The following is a 19,344-nucleotide window of genomic DNA, read 5'->3' as shown; positions in this document are numbered from 1 at the left end:
GAGCGACCATGGCGGTGTAGAGTCCTCCGGGAGATGAATCCCCTCTCCGGCGAGGGTGCGGAGGAGATCTCGCGAATCCCCGAGATGGGATCGGCGGCGGCGGCGTCTCGGTAAGGTTTTCCGTATCGTGGTTTTTGCATCGGGGGTTTCGCGACGGAGGCTTTAAGTAGGCGGAAGGGCGAGTCGGGGGCCGGACGAGGGCCCCACACCACGGGTCGGCGCGGCCAAGGGCTGGGCCGCGCCGCCTATGGTGGCAGCCCCTCGTGGCCCCACTTCGTGTGTTCTACGGTCTTCGGAAGCTCCGTGGAAAAATAGGCCCACGGGTCTTCGTTTCGTCCAATTCCGAGAATATTTCGTTACTAGGATTTCTGAAACCAAAAACAGCGAAAACAGAGACTGGCACTTCGGCATCTTGTTAATAGGTTAGTTCCAGAAAATGCACGAATATGACATAAAGTGTGCATAAAACATGTAGGTATCATCAATAATATGGCATAGAACATAAGAAATTATCGATACGTCGGAGACGTATCAATAACTCACACCAAGGGATACATAGATAACCAACTAAAGAGAGATACTTCCACACTGCAACCATCTTATATGATAACTTCCCTACTCATGATATGACACTACTTGATACAACAACAACAACAACAACAACAACAACAACAACCAAGCCTTTCAGTCTCAAACAAGTTGGGGTAGGCTAGAGTTGAAACCCATAAGATCTCGAAGCCAAGTCATGGTTCCGGAACGTGAATAGCTAACTTCCACGCACCCCTATCCATGGCTAAATCTTTGTCGATATTCCAAACCTTTAGATCTCTCTTAACGGACTCCTCCCATGTCAAGTTTGGTCTACCACGACCCCTCTCAACATTCTCATCACGCTTTATCCGTCCGCTATGCCTTTGGCGCTTCCGGAGGCCTCCGTTGGATATGTCCAAACCATCCGAGACGATGTTGGACCAGCTTCTCTTCAATCGGTGCTACCCCAACTCTCTCCCGTATATCGTCGTTCCGTACCCGATCCTTTCTTGTGTGGCCACATATCCATCTCAACATGCGCATCTCTGCTACACTTAAGCTGTTGGATATGTCGTCTCTTCGTTGGCCAACACTCGGCGCCATACAACATCGTAGGTCGGATAGGCTGTCGTATAAAACCTGCCTTTTAGCTTTTGTGGCACTCTCTTGTCACGAGTACGCCGAAGCTTGGCGCCACTTCATCCAACCAGCCTTGATTCGGTGGCCCACATCTTCATCGATATCGCCATCCTTCACGCAACATGGACCCCAAATATCGAAAAGTGTCTCTCTCCGGTACCACCTGCCCATCAAGGCTAACCTCTCCCTCCTCGTGCCTAGTAGAACTGAAACTACACCTCATGTATTCAGTTTTAGTTCTACTAAGCCTAAAACCTTTCGATTCGAGAGTTCGCCTCCACAACTCTAACTTTCTATTAACCCCCGTTCGGTTATCATCGACTAGCACCACATCATCCGCAAAGAGCATACACCATGGGATGTCTCCTTGTATATCCCTTGTGACCTCATCCATCACCAAATCAAAAGATAAGGGCTCAAAGCTGACCCTTGGTGTAGCCCTATTCTAATTGGAAAGTCATCAGTGTCGCCATCGCTTGTTCGAACACTTGTCACAACATTATCATACATATCCTTGATGAGGGTAATGTACTTTATTGGGACTTTGTGTTTCTCCAAGGCCCACCACATGACATTCCGAGGTATCTTATCATAGGCCTTCTCCAAATCAATGAACACCATATGAAGGTCCTTCTTTTGCTCCCTGTATCTCTCCATCGATCTGTCGTACCAAGAAGATGGCTTCCATGGTAGACCTCCCGGGCATGAAACCAAATTGGTTTTTGGTCACGCTTGTCAACCTTCTTAAGCGGTGCTCAATGACTCTCTCCCATAGCTTCATAGTATGGCTCATCAGCTTGATTCCACGGTAATTAGTACAACTTTGAACATCCCCCTTGTTCTTGAAGATTGGTACTAAAATACTTCGCCTCCATTCTTCGGGCATCTTGTTTGACCGAAAAATGAGGTTGAAAAGCTTAGTTAGCCATACTATCGCTACGTCTCCAAGGCCTCTCCACGCCTCGATGGGGATACCATCAGGACCCATCGCCTTGCCGCCTTTCATCCTCCTTAACGCCTCCTTAACCTCGGACTCCCGAATACGTCGCACAAAGCACATGTCTGGTATCATCAAAGGAGTCGTCTAGCTCAATGGTAGAGCTCTCAGCCTCTCCATTGTAAAGGTTGTCAAAGTACTCCCGCCATCTACGCTTGATCGCCTCATCCTTCACAAGAAGCTGATCATCTCCGTCCTTGATGCATTTGACTTCATTGACATCCCTCGTCTTCCTCTCCCTAAACTTGGCCATCTTATAGATGTCCCTTTCGCCTTCCTTCGTGTTTAAACGTTGGTAGAGGTCCTCATACGCCCGACCCCTTGCTTCACTCACCGCCCGCTTTGCAGCCTTCTTTGCCACCTTGTACTTCTCCATGTTAGCTGCACTCCTGTCCAGATATAGGCATCTGAAACAATCCTTTTTCTCCCTAATAACCTTCGGACCTCATCGTTCCACCACCAGGTATCCTTAGCTTCCCTTCTACTTCCCTTCGTCAACCCAAACTCCTCTACGGCGACCTTCCGCAAGCAGGTCGCCATACTCGTCCACATCATGTTTGCATCGCCTCCTTCCTCCCAAGGGCCCTCCTTAATAACCCTCTCCCTGAAAGCCTGGGATGCCTCACCCTTGAGCTTCCACCACTTTGTTCTAGCGACATTGGCGCGCTTACCCCGCTGGACACGGATCCTAAAGCGAAAGTCAGCAACCACCGGCTTATGTTGAGGGACAACACTCTCTCCGGGTATCACCTTACAATCAATGCAGGCGCGTCTGTCTTCTCTTCTAGAGAGGACAAAATCAATCTGGCTAGAGTGTAGACCACTACTGAACGTCACTAGATGGGATTCTCTCTTCCTAAAGAGGGTGTTAGCCACGACCATGTCATAGGCTAGAGCGAAGCTCAGGACATCTTCTCCTTCTTGGTTCCTGATGCCATAGCCAAAGCCCCCATGCACCCTTTCAGAACATGTGTTAGATGTACCCACATGGCCATTGAGGTCTCCTCCTATGAAGAGCTTCTCACCAATAGGTACCCTCCTAACCAAGTCCTCCAGGCCTTCCCAGAACTCCCTCTTGGTGCTCTCATTGTGGCCTACTTGTGGGTCATACGCGCTGATAACATTGAGGACTAAGTCCCCAACAACCAGCTTGACAAGGATCATCCTGTCCCCTTACCTCTTGACGTCCACAACTCCATCCCTGAGGCTCTTATTGACCAAGATGCCTACTCCATTTTTGTTTGAAGTTGTCCCCGTGTACCACAACTTGAAACCGGTATCCTCCACCTCCTTCGCCTTCTGTCCCTTCCATTTGGTCTCTTGGACACATAGGACATCAACACGCCTCCTCACCGATGTATCAACTAACTCCCGTAACTTACCCGTCAGGGACCCTACGTTCCAGCTACCTAAGCGTATCCTCCTAGGCTCGGCTAACTTCCTTACCCTCCGCACTCGTCGAGTCAAATGCGGAGACCCTTGCTCATTTTTCACTACACCGGGGCGTCGGTGCAGCGCGCCACTAAGGATGCGGCGACCCGACCCTTGCTCACTTATCACCCTATCACTACTTGATACTAAAAAGATAAAAAGATAGTGATGATGTGATACCGCGGCACTCCCCCCCAAGCTTGGAACAAACCAAGGGGGTGCCAATACCAATGATGAATTACTCCTTTGGCGGTGGTGAATTCTTCCCATCATCAGACTTCCAAGGAAGAGGCTCTCCATCAACAAACGACATCTTGGTCTCAAGAATCCTGAAACTAGCAGCATAGCTTATGTGTTTAAACTTGTTTTCATACTCACAGTTTTGATTCTGAACATCATAGAGTTGAGCTTGGAGTTTGTTGGTAGTGTCGTGAAGCGAGAGGATATCGTCCCATAGCTTTGCAGTCTCCTTCTTGTGTCCATCAATAAGTTCAGACACAATTTTGTGGAAGATGTCCACTTCACGCTCAGCCATCTTCTTGTAGTTGAAGACCTCTTGTTCTAATTTCTCCATCCTGTCCTCCAAACTTCCTTCTCCTTTAGGACCCCGGACATCTTCAATCTGCAACTCTCCATCTACGAGCAGCAATTCCTTGGGGTGCGTCTTCAGCTCGTTCATGTACGGGTTGATGACGTCCTCAAAGAAGCTGTCCTTCGGAGTTCCCAACGAAGACATGCTGGCTCTAGATCCGAAGCAGATCCTGGCAGAAAACAGCTCGAAACCAAACCCGACGAGAAAACGATATACGGACCTCCAGGGGTCCGGGAGATTATATAGCAAAAAATTTCACGACAGAAGGAAAGTACCAGGTCGAACCAGAGTTGGAGTGGGACTCCGAGGGACCATCCTCATAGGGCGGCGCGGCCAGGGTAGGGCCCGCGCCGGCCTATGGGGGCACGCCCTCGTGCGTCTCCTCCTCTCCGTTTCGATCTCGTAATTTTTCATATTTTCCAAAAATAGCAAAAACATTTATCGGAAATTTAAACGCGGACTTTTTATTACCAGAACTGTTACCTATTCAAAGTCGAACTCTGCAGAACTGTCAATTTGACCTTTGATGAAAGCTTCCGGAGTCACCACTCGAATAACATCAACATCTTCATTATAAGAATCTCCAGAAATATAGTGCTTGAGCCTTTGTCCATTCACTACTTGTGTGGCATCACCTTTCAGAGAACCAATCTTAATTGCCCCTGAACGATTGATACGTCTCCAACGTATCTATAATTTCTTATGTTCCATGCTACTTTTATGATGATACACATATGTTTTATACATACTTTACATCATTTATATGCATTTTCCGGAACTAACCTATTAACAAGATGCCGAAGTGCCAGTTCCCGTTTTCTGTTGTTTTTGGTTTCAGAAATCCTACAAAGGAAATATTCTCGGAATTGGACGAAATCAACGCCCATTATCTTATTTTTCCCGGAAGCTTCCAGAGCACCGAAGAGGGGCCAGAGGGGAGCCAGGGGGGCCCCACCCCACCTGGCGGCGCGGCCAAGGGGGGGCGCCCCCCTTGGTGTGGCTCCACCAGGACTCCTCCGAGGCTGCCCTTCCGCCTATATATTCTCTCCGCCTCGAAAACCCTAGGAGAATAAGCCACGATACGAGAAAAGTTCCAGAGCCGCCGCCATCGCGAAGCCAAGATTCGGGGGACATAAGTCTCTGTTCCGGCACGCCGCCGGGACGGGGAAGTGCCCCCGGAAGGCATCTCCATCGACACCACCGCCATCTTCATCGCCGCTGCTGTCTCCCATGATGAGGAGGGAGTAGTTCTCGCCCGAGGCTAAGGGCTGTACCGTAGCTATGTGGTTCATCTCTCTCTCATGTGATCTTTATGTGATCATGAGCTTTGTGATCTAGTTGAATATCATCTATGTGCTACTCTAGTGATGTTATTAAAGTAGTCTATTCCTCCTCCATGATGTAATGTTGACAGTGTGTGCATCATGTAGTACTTGGTATAAGCTATGATTGTGATCTCTTGTAGATTATGAAGTTAACTATTACTATGATAGTATTGATGCGATCTATTCCCCCTTTCATAGCCCGACGGTGACAGTGTGCAAGCTATGTTAGTACTCGGTATAATTGCAATGGTCTATTATGCACTCTAAGGTTACTTAAATATGAACACCGAATGTTGTGGAGCTTGTTAACTCCGGCTTGAGGGAGCTCTTGTAGCCCTACACAATGAATGGTGTTTGTCATCCAACAAGAGAGTGTAGAGAAAGTAGTATTTGTTTATTCAGTTATGTGATCAATGTTGAGAGTGTCCACTAGTGAAAGTATGATCCCTAGGCCTTGTTTCTAAGCATTGAAACACCGTTTCCAACAAGTTCTGTTACATGTTTACTTGCTGCCATCTTTATTTCAGATTGCAATTACTACTTACAATCATCCATATCACTTGCATTTCACTATCTCTTCGCCGAACTAGTGCACCTATACATCTGACAAGTGTATTAGGTGTGTTGGGGACACAAGAGACTTCTTGTATCGTAATTGCAGGGTTGCTTGAGAGGGATATCTTTGACCTCTTCCTCCCTGAGTTCGATAAACCTTGGGTGATTCACTTAAGGGAAACTTGCTGATGTTCAACAAACCTCTGCTCTTGGAGGCCCAACACTGTCTACAGGAATAGAAGCGTGCGTAGACATCAACGATACACCTCCACAATGACATATGGTCCTTCCCATTTTGAGAGCAATTTCCCTGCAAAAAATATGAGACGAGACCGATACAATAGGACTTTATCCCCAACATTAAATTCTCTTTTGATAATTCTTCTATCGTGCCATTTCTTAACTTTCTCATTAAAAAGTTTAGCATTTTCATAAGCTTCACTTCTCCATTCATCTAGAGAACTCAATTGTAGCAATCTTTTCTTACCGGCAAGTTTAGGATCTTTATTTAGTTCTCTCACAGCCTAATAAGCTTTGTGCTCTAGTTCTAAAGGTAAATGACAAGCTTTCCCATAAACCATTTTATAAGGTGACATCCCCACAGGATTCTTATAAGCAGTTCTATAAGCCCATAGTGCTTCCTTCAACTTACTAGCCCAATTTTTTCTAGATTTATTAACGGTCTTTTCCAAAATAGATTTAATTTCTCTATTTGATAATTCTACTTGCCCACTAGTTTGAGGATGATAAGCGGAAGCAATCCTATGATTAATACCATACTTAGCAAGAGTTTTCCTAAAACCACCATGAATAAAATGAGAACCTCCATCAGTCATAAGATATCTAGGAACTCCAAATCTAGGAAAAATAATATCTAAAAGCATTCTTAAAGAGGTCTCACCATCAGCACTTTTTGTGGGTATGGCTTCCACCCATTTAGTAACATAATCAACAGCGACAAGTATATGAGTGTTACCTTCTGAAGAAGGGAAAGGACCCATGAAGTAAAATCCCCAACAATCAAATGGTTCAATAACAAGAGTATAATTCATAGGCATTTCATTGCGTCTGGAGATGTTACCAACTCTTTGACATTCATCACAAGATAAAATAAACTTTCTTGCATCTTTGAAGAGAGTTGGCCAATAGAAACCTGATTGTAGAACCTTTTGCGCGGTTCTATCTCCGGCGTGATGTCCTCCATAAACACTACCATGACACTTACTCAATATCTCTTGTTGTTCATATTCGGGAACACATCTTCGCATAATACCATCCACTCCTTCTTTATATAAGTGTGGGTCATCCCAAAAATAATGCCTCAAGTCATAAAAGAATTTCCTCCTTTGCTGAGCTGAAAAGGTTGGAGGCAAGTACTTGGAAACAATAAAGTTAGCATAATCAGCATACCAAGGACTATCTCGCGAGCTTACCTTTATTACAGCCAATTGTTCATTTGGAAAACTATTATTAACAGGAACAGGATCATAAGCAATATTTTCCAGTCTAGACAAATTATCAGCAACAGGACTATCAGCACCTTTCCTATCTATAATATGTAAATCAAATTCTTGCAAAAGAAGCACCCATCTAATAAGCCTTGGCTTAGCATCTTTCTTTTCCATAAGGTATCTAATTGCAGCATGATCAGTATGAATCGTAACTTTTGAATCAACAATATAAGGTCTAAACTTGTCACAAGCAAAAACTACAGCTAATAATTCTTTTTCAGTTGTAGCATAATTTCTTTGAGCAGCATCAAGAGTTTTACTAGCATAATGAATAACATTCAATTTTTTATCTACTCGCTGTCCAAGAACAGCACCTACAGCAAAATCACTAGCATCACACATAATTTCAAAAGGTAAATTCCAATCGGGAGGTTCAACTACAGGAGCAGTTGTTAAGGCTTTCTTTAGAGTTTCAAAAGCTTCCTTACAATCATCATCAAAAACAAAAGGTACATCTTTTTGAAGAAGATTAGTAAGAGGCTTTGAAGTCTTAGAGAAATCTTTAATAAATCTCCTATAAAACCCAGCATGACCAAGAACACTACAAATACCTTTAACATCCCTAGGATAGGGCATCTTCTCAATTGCTTCCTTTAGCTCTATCAACTTCAATACCTCTCTCAGAAATTTTATGTCCCAATACAATTCCTTCGTTAACCATAAAGTGGCATTTCTCCCAATTAAGAACAAGGTTAGTTTCTTCACATCTCCGCAAAACTTTATCAAGGTTTCGCAAGCAATTATCAAAAGAATTCCCATAGACAGAAAAATCATCCATGAATACCTCTACAATCTTTTCACAAAAGCCATGAAAAATAGCAGACATGCATCTTTGAAAAGTAGCAGGAGCATTACATAAACCAAAAGGCATACGCCTATTAGCATAAGTTCCATAGGGACAAGTGAAAGTGGTTTTCTCTTGATCTTTAGTTTTAACAGCAATTTCTGAAAACCCAGAATAACCATCAAGAAAGCAAAAATGAGTATTTTTAGACAACCTTTCTAACATTTAATCAATAAAAGGTAAAGGGTAATGATCTTTCTTAGTAACTTTATTAACTTTTCGATAATCAATGCATATTCTATACCCTACAACTACTCTTTGAGGGATGAGCTCATCATTATCATTAGGCACAACAGTTATTCCTCCTTTCTTAGGAACACAATGCACAGGGCTAACCCGTCTACTATCAGCAATAGGATATATAATACCTGCTTCAAGAAGTTTTAATACCTCATTCCTTACAACATCCTTCATCTTAGGAATTAGACGACGCTGATGTTCAACAATAGGCTTTGCATCATCTTCCATGTTGATGGCATGTTGGCAAATAGAGGGAGAAATCCCCTTCAAATCATCAAGAGTGTAGCCAATAGCTCCTCGGTGTTTCTTCAATATTTCCAATAACCTTTCTTCCTCAAAATCTGAAAGCTTAGAACTAATAATAACAGGATATATTTTCTTATCATCAATATGAGCATACTTAAGATTATCGAGCAACGGTTTTAAATCAAAAACAGGATCTTCCTTTGGTGGTGGTGTTGTACCTAGATCTTCAACCGGCAAGTCATGTTTAAGAATAGGTTGACGAAGGAAAATTTCATCAAGCTCATTCCTTTCTTCCCTAAAGACTTCACTCTCACTATCCTCCAAATGTTGCTGCAAAGGATTATTAGGAGCAAGAGCAATAGATGCACACTGTTCAACTCTAAAATCATTATTAGGCAAATCAGCTTTATAAGGAGTTTTGGAAAATTTAGAGAAATTAAACTGATAAGATTCACCAGTAAATTTAGTTACAATTTTCTACTTCTTGCAATCTATAACAGCTCCACAAGTACTTAGAAAAGGTCTACCAAAAATAATAGGACAAGACTTACTAGCAGCAGAACCAAGTACCAAAAAGTCAGCAGGATATTTAATCTTACCACATAGAACTTCCACATCTCGAACAATACCAATAGGAGAGATAGTTTCTCTATTGGCTAGCCGAATAACCACATCAATATCTTCAAGTTCACAAGAACCAATTTCATGCATGATTTCCGTGTAAAGCTCATAAGGAATGGCACTAATACTTGCACCAATGTCGCATAAACCATAATAACAATGATCACCAATTCTAACAGAGATCATAGGAACACTGGCTTTCCTAGACTTATTAGGATGCGAAACAATATTAGAAGCATCTTCACAAAAAATGAGATGACCATCTTCTACATTTTCAGTCACAAGATCTTTAACTATTGCAATAGCAGGTTCAACCTTTATTTGCTCTTCAGGTTCTATAGGTTTCTTTGCACTTTTATTAACCGCACTAGTTATACCAGAATACTCCTTCATTTTAGCAGGAAAAGGAGTTTTTTCAATATAAGCTTCAGGAAGAATATGATCAACAGATTTAATTTCAACACATTTATCTATAGGTGAATCAGTTTTATCTTTGTAAGGTTCATGATACTTATCAAAATTCTTCCTAGGCAATTCAAAATGAGAGGCAAAAGCTTTATAAAAATTTGCAACAACTTGAGAGTCAAGACCATAAGTAGCACTCATATTACGAAATTTATCAGTATCCATAAAAGTTTCAATGCATTCATAATCATAATTTATACCCGACTCTCTATCTTTTTCGTTCTCCCATCCTTCAGTATTCTCCTGAATCCGATCAAGAAGGTCCCATTTAAACTCTTCTTTGTTGCGTGTAAATGATGCAGAACAAGTAGTATCCAGCAAGGTTTTATCTTGAAAAGAAAGTCTTGCATAGAAATTATCAGTAAGGATATTACCAGGAAGCTCATGAATGGGGCATTTGAGCATTAAAGACTTCAATCTCCACCATGCTTGGGCAATACTCTCTCCATCATGAGGCCAGAAATTATGTATGCGGTTCCGGTCTTTGTGAATTTCACTTGGAGGATAGAATTTAGAATAAAATAGAGGCACAATATCCTTCCAATCAAGAGAATCCCCATTCTTCAGCAATTTATACCAATGGGCCACTTTACCAGACAGCGATATAGAGAATAGTTTCTTCCTAACTTCATCCATAGCAATACCTGCACACTTGAATAACCCGCATAATTCATGTAAAAACAATAAATGATCTCCGGGATGGACAGTTCCATCCCCTTCATAGCGGTTATCCACAACACGTTCAATAATTTTCATAGGTATTTTGTATGGAACCTCTTTCTCACTCGGCGCCTCATCCACTACCCTTGCGGTAGTAGTAGATTTTCCAAATAGGAATTCAAGAGAAGACCTCTCCATAATGAATTATAGCAACGAGCAGAAGTAAAATCAGCACGTACAGTAAAAGTTTCCCTTACCAATTCCACTTACCAATAGCGCTTCACTCCCCAGCAACGGCGCCAGAAAATAGTCTTGATGACCCACAAGTATAGGGGGTGTATCGTAGTACTTTTGATAAATAAGAGTGTCGAACCCAACAAAGAGCAGAAGGTGTTGACAAGCAGTTTCGATGAAGGATTCACTGTAAATGCTCACAGACAAGTATTCAGGGGGTTTGGATATAGCAGATAAATAAAGTACAAGTAAATAAAATGCGAGAGTAATAGTTGCAGCGAGTGGCCCAATCCTTTTTAGCACAAAGGACAAGCCGGTTTGTTTACTTATGATGACCAAACGTTCTTGAGGACACACGGGAATTTAGTCTAGTGCTTTCGCTTCATATAGTTGATGAATTTTCATTGTTTTGATAAGTGTTGTGTGGGTGAACGTATGCTAATGCATCGCCCTTCCTAGGACTAATACATACTTGTGATTATACCCCTTGCAAGCATCCGCAAATACAAGAAAGTAATTAAGATAAATCTAACCACAGCCTTAAACTCTGAGATCCTCGCTATCCCTCCTGCATCGATATACCAACGGGGGTTCAGAGTTCTTGTCACTCCGGCAACCCCACAATTAGCAAACGAATACAAGATGCATTCCCCTAGGCCCATAAAGGTGAAGTATCATGTATTCGACGTTCACATGACACCACTAGAAGAATAACACCACAACTTAAATATCAAACCATTAAATATTACTCAACATAGTTCACTACTAACATTTAGACTTCACCCATGTCCTCAAGAACTAAACGAACTACTCACGAGACATCATATGGAACATGATCAGAGGTGATATGATGATGAATAACAATCTGAACATAAACCTTGGTTCAATGGTTTCACTCAATAGCATCAATAACAAGGAGTAATCAATACCGGGAGAGTTTCCCCTATGAAATAATCAAGATTCAACCCTAGATGTTACATCGGTGATGAGGTGCAGCGGTGGAGATGACGGTGACGGTGGTGGAGATGATGGTATGATGATCCCAATGAAGTCCAGCTCGATGGCGGTGACGATGGCATCGATTTCCCCCTCCGGGAGGGAATTTCCCCGGCGGATTTCAGCCTGCCGGAGAGCTCTTTTCTCTCTGGTGTTTTCCGCCCCGCAGAGGCGGCTGTGTCTCCTCGCGATTATCCCCAGTACCTTAGGTTTTCGGGTAGATGAAGTACGCATAGACATCAACCATTAACAAGCATAGACATAATAACATCAATCTTATCACTCAAAGAAGAGGTTTCTTCAACAGAATTTACCTTCTTAGCTTTAGGAGTCCTTTCAGTGTGCCATTCAGAGTAGTTGATCATCATATCATCAAGAAGCTTTGTTGCAGCACCCAAAGTGATGGACATAAAAGTACCTCCAGCAGCTGAATCCAATAGGTTCCTTGAAGAAAAATTCAATCCTGCATAAAAGGTTTGGATGATCATCCAAGTAGTTAGTCCATGGGTAGGGCAATTCTTTACCAAAGATTTCATTCTTTTCCATGCTTGGGCAACATGTTCATTATCCAATTGCTTAAAATTCATATGCTACTTCTCAAAGATATAATTTTAGCGGGAGGATAATATCTACCAATGAAAGCATCTTTACATTTAGTCCATGAATCAATACTATTCTTAGGCAAAGATAGCAACCAATATTTAGCTCTTCCTCTTAAGGAGAAAGGAAACAATTTCAATTTTATAATGTCTCCATCTACATCCTTATACTTTTGCATTTCACAAAGTTCAAAAAATTTATTAAGATGGGCAGCAACATCATCAGTACTAACACCAGAAAATTGCTCTCTCATAACAAGATTTAGTAAAGCAGGTTTAATTTCATAAAATTCTCGCTGCGATAGCAGGTGGAGCAATAGGAGTGCATATAAAATCATTATTATTGGTGCTAGTGAAATCACACAACTTAGTGTTCTCAGGAGTATTCATTTTAACAGTAATAAAAATAAACTAAGCAAACTGAATTAAATAAAGTAAATGCAAGTAACTAATTTTTTTGTGTTTTTGATATAAGGAAAGCAAACAAAACAGAAAATAAAATAAAGTAAAGCAAGACAATAAACAAAGTAAAGAGATTGGATGTGGGAGACTCCCCTTGCAGCGTGTCTTGATCTCCCCGGCAACGGCGCCAGAAAACAGTTGTTGCCGTGGGAGTTAGCAATCTCTGTGGTGTAACTTTTTTCTTCAGTTCCCCGGCAACGGCGCCAGAAAACAGTCTTGATGGCGCGTGAAGCACACGTCCATTGGGAACCCCAAGAGGAAGGTGTGATGCGCACAGCAGCAAGTTTTCCCTCAGAAAGAAACCAAGGTTATCGAACCAGTAGGAGATGGAGGCCACGTGAAGGTTGTTGGTGGAGGAGTGTAGTGCGGCGCAACACCAGGGAATCCGGCGCCAACGTGGAACCTGCACAACACAACCAAAATACTTTGCCCCAACTTAACAGTGAGGTTGTCAATCTCACCGGATTGCTGTAAACAAAGGATTAAACGTATGGTGTGGAGAATGATGTTTGTTTGTGAAGAACAACAGAGAATCAGAGTTTGCAGTAGATTGTATTTCAGATGTAAAAGAATGGACCGTGGTCCACAGTTCACTAGTGGTGTCTCTCCAATAATATAAATAGAATGTTGGGTGAACAAATTACAGTTGGGCAATTGACAAATAGAGAGGGCATAACAATGCACATACATATCATGATGACTACTATGAGATTTACTTAGGGCATTACTACAAATAACATAGACCGCTATCCAGCATGCATCTATGCCTAAAAAGTCCACCTTCGGGTTAGCATCCGCACCCCTTCCAAGTATTAAGTTGCAAACAACAGTACAATTGCATTAAGTACTGTGCGTAATGTAATCAACACAAATATCCTTAGACAAAGCATTGATGTTTTATCCCTAGTGGCAACAAGACATCCACAACCTTAGAACTTTCCGTCACTCGTCCCGCATTCAATGGAGGCATGAACCCACTATCGAGCATAAATACTCCCTCTTGGAGTCACAAGTATCAACTTGGCCGAGCCTCTACTAGCAACGAGAGAGCATGCAAGATCATAAACAACACATATATGATAGATCAATTAATCAACTTGACATAGTATTCCATATTCATCGGATCCCAACAAACACAACATGTAGCATTACAAATAGACGATCTTGATCATGATAGGCAGCTCACAAGATCTAAACATGATAGCAAAAGAGGAGAAGACAACCATCTAGCTACTGCTATGGACCCATAGTCCAAGGATGAAGTACTCACGCATCAATCCGAAGGCGGGCATGATGATGTAGAGCCCTCCGGTGATGATTCCCCTCTCCGGCAGGGTGCCGGAGGCGATCTTCAGAACCTCCCGAGATGAGGTTGCCGGCGGCGGCGTCTCTGGAACTTTTCTCGTATCGTGGCTCTCGGTACTAGGGCTTTCGTGACAGAGAGAATAAATAGGCGAAGGGGCAGAGTCGGGAGGCGCTCGAGGGGCCCACCCCATAGGGCGGCGGGCCCAGGGTGGGGCCGTGCCCCCCTAGGGTGTGGCCGCCTCGTCGCCCCTCTTCGTCTCCTCTTCGGACTTCTGGAAGGCTCCATGCAAAATAAGACCGTGGGCTTTTGTTTCGTCCAATTCCGAGAATATTTCCTGTGTAGGATTTCTGAAACCAAAAACAGCAGAAAACAGGAACTGGTGCTTCGGCATCTTGTTAATAGGTTAGTCCCGGAAAATGCATCAAAATGATGTAAAGTGTATATAAAACATGTGAGTATTGTCATATAACTAGCATGGAACATAAGAAATTATAGATACGTTTGAGACGTATCAGGGTCCACCTCCACCGACGGCGGGAGCGGCTTTGGGGGCATTGTGAAATGGGCTAGGGTTCGGTGAGTGAAGTGGGAGATGCGGACGTACTATTTATGGAGGGCGTGTAGATGGGAAATCTCCGCGCGGCGCGTCGTGGCAGGAAACTACCCCCCGCGGCGTCGTGGCGGGAAAATATCCCGCGCCGCATCGTGTGGCGGGAACTTATCCCGCGCGGCGTTGTGGCGGGAACCTATCCCACACGGCGGGAACCAATGAAAGGAAAAAAGGCAGGAAACAATGAAAACAAAAATAATATGAAAATTTGACGTTTAGCACCGGTTCATGGCTGGAACCGGTGCTAAAGGGTGCCCTTGGCGCCACCCAAAGGGTAGCCAAAAATCAAACATTTAGGACCGGTTCGTGGCTGGAACCGCTGCTAAAGGTCCTTACTACTTAAATTACGCGTCTCCTCCTTCTTCCCCAGATCGACCACACCAGAATTCGCTAAGGACTCGCGCGAGGAGCGCTTTGACGCCGACCGCGCCGCCTCCCGCGCCGCCCGTCCGCGCCGCCGCCTTCTCTCTCCGCGCGTTGGCCTCCTCCTCTTCTCCGCCCGCCCGCGCCGCCCGTCGGCTCCGTCGACCCCCGCCGCCAACCGCCTCCTCTTCTCCGCGCGCCAGCCCCGCAGACGCCACCGCCGCCCGCGCCACCGTCCGACTCATCCTCCCGCCCGGCCGCCGGCAAGGTGAGGTCCCGGCCGCCCCGGCCAACTCCACTTTTTTTTTAAAATTTTTGTTATTAATTTGTTAGTTTTATTTGTTTTCATAGTTTATTAGTTACATTTTATTTTAGGTATATGTTTGTTTAGTGTATATTGTTAGTATAGTTAGGTTTATTTTGTTAGTATATATAATTGTTAGATAAAAAGTAGTAGTATTTAGTTAGAAAAATTAGATAGAAATTTTTTGTTAGATAAAAAGTAGTAGTATTAGTTAGAAAAACTAGTTAGAAATAATAGTTATACTTTTTTAAAGATAAAAAGTAGTGAAATTTATATAAAATTAATGGTATTAGTTAGAAATATTTGTTAGATAAAAATGTATATGTTAGAAAAAAGTAGTGAAAAGTAGTATTATTTGTTAGTAATATATATTCATAAGTTATTCAAATTCAATATTATGTTTTTTAAATATGTTAGTACATATATTATTGAGTTTGCATAGCTACGATGCCGCGCCCGCCGCGTCTTGGAGCTGAGACCGTTCTAGACCAGATGCTGCTGATGGGGGAGGTCCGGGACTGGGTCCGCCGGGGTGGCACTGGGAGGTGTTATCTTCCGGGGCGTGCACCTTGGTGCGGAATCCGGGTCCCGTCGTCGACCCGGATATTCTCTGGTGGAGGTCGCGTGGGCCTCTATCGTTTCAGATGGAGCCGGCCCCGTAGGAGGTGGTAGCTCAACGCATTAGAGAGGAGGACGAGCACGTGTGGCATTACCTGTATGCGTTACACACCATGTATAGGAGCGGATGGTCAGTTATGCAGGGATCTAACATTAGCTATGATCCTGTTATTGTTCTGTGGCTTTGGGTGTTCAGCCGGCGTGGCTCAGGACCCGGTCGGCGCCGTTGAGAGGTTCTAGTGATGTATTAGGGTTAAATAAAAATAGACCCGATCGAGCTATATGTGTAACTCCAATCTTCGATTATGTATTGAGCATTATCCTTAATTAGTACCTATATATATGTGTAACTCAAATATTTGATCATGTATTGAGCATTATCCTCAATTACCGCTTCGTTGTGTTTATAGCATTAGAATAACTTGTAAGTCTTTGCAGAAACTATGGAACGGGACCTAGAAAAGGAATACATCGTCGAGGACATTATCCGTGATGATGATGATACCACCTCTATTTATCTGAACCAATCCGGCGAGGTCGACGAGCAAAACCGCGGAGACGGCTCCGGTGAGAGAGATGAGCAAGACCAGCGTGGAGATGGCTCCGGTGAGGGAGAAGGCGACGACTCCGATGAGGGAGAAGCTGACAGCGCCGAGGTGTATATATATTAATTAACCAAGCTTCCAGATTTGTGCATATACATATATTAACGTTGTTTCCTCTTTTAGACCTCCCGATCAACAAAATCTACTAGAAGTAAACGGGGCGCAGCCAGAAAGATGGAAGACCATGAAAGGTGCACCATCACGGAAATTGCTGAAGATGGCGAACCGATTGCTCCCAAGGCTCACGCAGAAAGTTTGTAAGTCAATGCGGCGTTATTGTTAGGGACACCATCCCGATCACCACTCAAGAATGGAAGAAACCTACAAATGCGGAAGGAGTTACTTATGTCGACACGAGATCCAAAAATCTGATGTTTAGGAAGCTCCTGGTAAATTTCATCTTACCGGACAACTGACTCTGAATGTGAGAATGATAGGCCAGACCCTGAGGATCCCGAACTGAATATCATACAACGAAGAGTCAAGAAGTGGGCTCTTAAGAAGATGGCAGTACAGTTCAACGACTACAAGAAGAAATTGGACAACTTGTTTGTCAAGGAAAAAAAAGACTCCGGATTTCAATGGCCCCTATGAAAAGATAAAAGACCAGTGGGAGGAATTTGTGAAGTACAAGACATTGGAGAGGGCAATGAAATGGTCAGCCATCAATAAGAAAAATGTTGCTAATAAGATGTACTTCCATACCATGGGGCAAGGAGGCTACAAGACTGGCATGCCTAAGTGGAAGAAATGGGAGAACGACCTAATTGGTAATGGGATCTAGCCACATGTAGTGAAATGGAACCATCGGTGAATGGATTGGTTTTACGCGCATGGGGGCACGTTGAACTCACAAGGGAAATGTATATATACACCAAGACATAAGGAAAACCCACTTCCCATCGAAGCCTTTAGAAATGTTGCAAAGGAAGTTGAAGAGGGGAAGTTCCGTCCCGAAAGAGAGAAGGACGAGCTTGCACGCGCCCTTGGGAATCCTGAACAGCCAGGACGAACACGAACCATACCAGGTGGCAAGCCGTAGTGTATTGGGTTTCCTGCAGAAACGAAGAAATATCCCGATAGAAGCCGTCAGAGGAAAAAGGATGTGGTTCAAGAACGCGTTTCTAAGCTAGAGGAGCAAGTGAGGCAGATAATGTCAAGCTCCCAAATGGTCACCCAACCTCAAGCTAATCCGCAGATAGAAGAAGCTGCATTCGATGCTAGCGGCCAGGTATCTCAGCGGAAAAGCAGCGTGGCTTCCACGAAGCTGGCGGGTGATGATGCAGATGTGGATTCGCATATGGCTCCTCGCTACCTTGTGGATCATATCATAGAGTCGACACCTTGTTAGCTACATGTCAAAGTGATGGGCTACTTATCGCTCAAGGCGGGGATCGGCTATGTCTTACCGCCAGTACCTAATCGAAGATACCACTTCGGACCGGTTCCACATGGCTACGCCACTACAGTTCTATGGCGAAAGGAATTCATTGTGATTCCGGGTTGGACTGCGCCAATAAGGTCTCCACCGAGCCAGCATTCTCCAGCGATGCAGCCATCTCCATCGCCCCAGCCGTCTCTAGTGCGTCAGCCGTCTCCAGTGCGTCAGCCGTCTCCAGTACAGTGCAGCCGCCGCGTGAGCCTTCTCCGTCGCTGTGTCAGCCTTCTCTGCCGCCGCAGCCACCACTAAGTATAAGAGCAAAAAAGCGGAGCGCTCTGGCAATGAGTCGTAACCAATCACCGAAACACCGACAAGAGCCCCTCCCAAGAGTACCTAAGGTTCCTCCCAAGAGACCTTACGACTATACAGAAGAAGAAAATGTCAAGATCGCAAAGGAACAATACATGAAATCCAAGTTTGGCAAGAAAAAGCCCCAGCCTGAGCCCGAGCCGCCTATATCTAAGGAAGCAAAGTTAAAAATGCTGAAGTACCTTCATCAACCTCAGCCAAGTCTTTCATCGAACTATGACCGCTCTATTCACAAGTCAAATGTGGTAGCAAAAGAGCGGTGGGAAAAAAGTAAGGTAGAAGGGAAACCAGTTCCCCAGCTTGGAAACCAGAAAACTCGTCCCCCCCCCCCCCCGCTACAAGTGTATCCCGATGTCCTACAGTGCCTTGATCCGACGCTAGTAGCACTATACAAAGAGGAGGCAGATGCAGCCGATATGAGTATTCCTGAGTACTTAAGCCGCATCGAATTCATGCACACGGATGATGTCCAAATAGCATACCAGTACCAGTACGGGCAATCTCTTGGCAGAGCTGAGGAGTTGCCTTATCTATCAACACAACTGCGAAGACTGCATAAGTGGTACTTGGATGCATGTGAGGACGGCCAGAACTGGATCATGATGGCAATCAAAGATGAGCAGTACGGGCGAAATGACGTGATAAACATCGAATTTTCTGAATTATTTCAGTTATTCAATCAAGACGCCCTCGACAAATCTATCATTAGTGCCTATTTTCTGTAAGTATTATTTATGTAATTAAGTCTCTACCACGGCTCGTCCATTGCATGCATCTAACTATACTCACTATATTATGCAGAATGAAGATCCGCGAATGCCGACTTGGGCAAATCTATGA

This window comes from Lolium rigidum, chromosome 3 (genome assembly GCF_022539505.1).
Source record: "Lolium rigidum isolate FL_2022 chromosome 3, APGP_CSIRO_Lrig_0.1, whole genome shotgun sequence".
Classification (NCBI taxonomy): domain Eukaryota; kingdom Viridiplantae; phylum Streptophyta; class Magnoliopsida; order Poales; family Poaceae; genus Lolium; species Lolium rigidum.
This window is presented reverse-complemented; position numbering follows the sequence as displayed.